Genomic DNA, 2,426 nt, shown 5'->3' on the forward strand with positions numbered 1-2,426 from the left:
TGCATTTCTCTGATTACTAGTGATGCTGAGCATTTTTTTCATACGCCTGTTGTCCACCAGTATGTCCTCTTTGGACGAATGCTTATTTAGGTCTATTTTAACTGGATAATTTGTGTTTTGGGTATTAAAATGTATAAGTTCTTTATGAATTTTGGATATCAACCCCTTATTAGATGTGTCACTAGCAAATATTTCCTCCTAATTAGTAGATGCTTTTCATTTTGCTGATGTTTTCCTTTGCTCTGCAAAAACACTTTAGTTTGATGTTTTCTTATTTTTTTTGTTTCCCTTTGCCTGATGAGATATATCAGAAAAAATATATTACTAGTAGAAATGTCAGTGGGTTTACTGACTGTTTTCTTCTAGGATTTTTATTGTTTTGGGTCTTACATTTAAGTTCAATCCATTTTCAGTTTATTCTTGTATATGACACAAGAAAGTGGTTTAGTTTCATTTTTTCCAAATAACTGTCAGTTTTTTCAACACCATTTATTGAATAGACTGCTTTTACCTCATTTTATATGTTTGCATCTTTTGTTATAGATTAATTCACCATATGCTTGTGGGTTTATTTCTGGGTTCTCTATTCTGTTCCATTGATCTGCGTATCTATTTTTATGGCAGTACCATGCCATTTTGATTAGAAGTATTTAAGTGTTTATTTTCTAAATAAGAAAAGAGGGTTAAAGTAAAAAAAAATTGTGATCATGAACAGATTGAGGTTATTTTGTTTCAAAACATAGATCATACATATTTAAAATTTTTATGCAACAGATTTATTGAGATATAATTAACACAACGTATTACATCCATTTTAAAATAAACAATTAGTGATTTCTAGTACATTCACAGAGTTGTGCAACTTTTACCAAAACTACTTGTAGCACATTTTTGTTAGAGTGAAAATAAACCCCAAACTTATTAAGTCACTCCTCATTTGTCCAACCACTTACCCTGGGCTGTTAATCTATTAACTTACCTTCTTTTTTCTATAGATTTGTCTATTCTAGACACTTTAAGAGACATGTTATAAAATATCTTGTTACTTAGTATAATGTTGTCAAGATTCACCCATATTGCAGCATGTATGAGTACTTCATTTATGTTATTAAATAATATTCTATTGTATATACATTTACCATTTCATTTACTATTCATCAGTTAATGGAGAATTGAATTATTTCTGCTCTTTGGCTATTATGAACAATGTTCCTATGAATGTTCACATACAAGTTTTGTGTAAGTATAGGACTTTGTCTCGAGAATCGCTTCACTTTTCTCTAGTCTGGCTGTGGGACAGGATAGAATATAACATGAGTACAGTGCAGGCAAGATTAGAAGGCCTATAAGTGCCACATAGGGAAGTGATCAGTGCATGACTGGAGGTCTCTGCGACCAGACAACATACAAACCAGGCTCAAGTAGTATAGTGCTTACTTATACGTAGCAAGTTGTGCTGATTTTTCTGATCTTTTAATGAACCCATCTTTTTGGTTGATTTTCTCTATTGTTTTTTATGTGTTCTTTATTAATTTATATTCTAATATTTATGATTTTATTCCTTCAGTTATATCTATTTAGGTTTATTAGGCTCTTTTTATCCCTAGTTTCTTATGACAGAATGTTAACATAATTATTTGAGATTTGAGATGCAAAAACGTCACCTGCTTGGATTAAGAGTCTCAAAGAAAATTCAAAATTAAGAGAGAGCTTTGGACCCCCAAAATTTACTAGTAAGCAGAAGACATATGCAGATACATACTATGTTTCATTTAAAAATAATAAATAATATATAACTCAGAGTACAGTATCAAGAGTCCCAAGGGCAGAACTGAAAGGCAGCAAAAATTATTTCTTGACCTTGATCTAACAAAAGAACTGTCAACCTTTGCTTGGCTGATGTCAGAGTTTCTATGAATGAATTTCTTCCTTTGTTTTTCCAATTTTTCGCTTTTCGAACAGGAATGCCTATATATGATTATTCCAATATTATGCTAGGTGTTTGCTGAGGACAGTGAAGAAGTTGTTTATCTGTTTACTTGCATAGGTCCACCTATTTGAAGAAGTTGTACTTGAATTGCTATACTTAAGGAACTATATTGGGGTTGCTTTATTCATACATGGAACAGATTCAGATGATGCAATTATTGAATGTGAATGGATGCAAGAATGGTATTAGATTTTTGAGGTAATATAGAGCAGATAGAGTGCATTTTTCATAGTGGAAAGACAGGACTCTTTGGAAACCAGGGATAAGACAATGGCAGGCAGACTCTAGGATGCTCTGATGAAATGTCCTTCAATTGAATGGAGGTTGTACTTTTGTTATACTTGCTCCCAGTGAACAGAATATGGCAGCAGTGATGAGATATAACTTCCAATACTAGGTTTAAAAAAAAAATGTGTCTTCCATCTTGGGAATCCTT

Source organism: Pteronotus mesoamericanus, unplaced genomic scaffold, assembly GCF_021234165.1.
Source record: "Pteronotus mesoamericanus isolate MK-2021 breed Mesoamerican mustached bat unplaced genomic scaffold, CSHL_Meso_final contig_94, whole genome shotgun sequence".
In the NCBI taxonomy this organism is placed as follows: domain Eukaryota; kingdom Metazoa; phylum Chordata; class Mammalia; order Chiroptera; family Mormoopidae; genus Pteronotus; species Pteronotus mesoamericanus.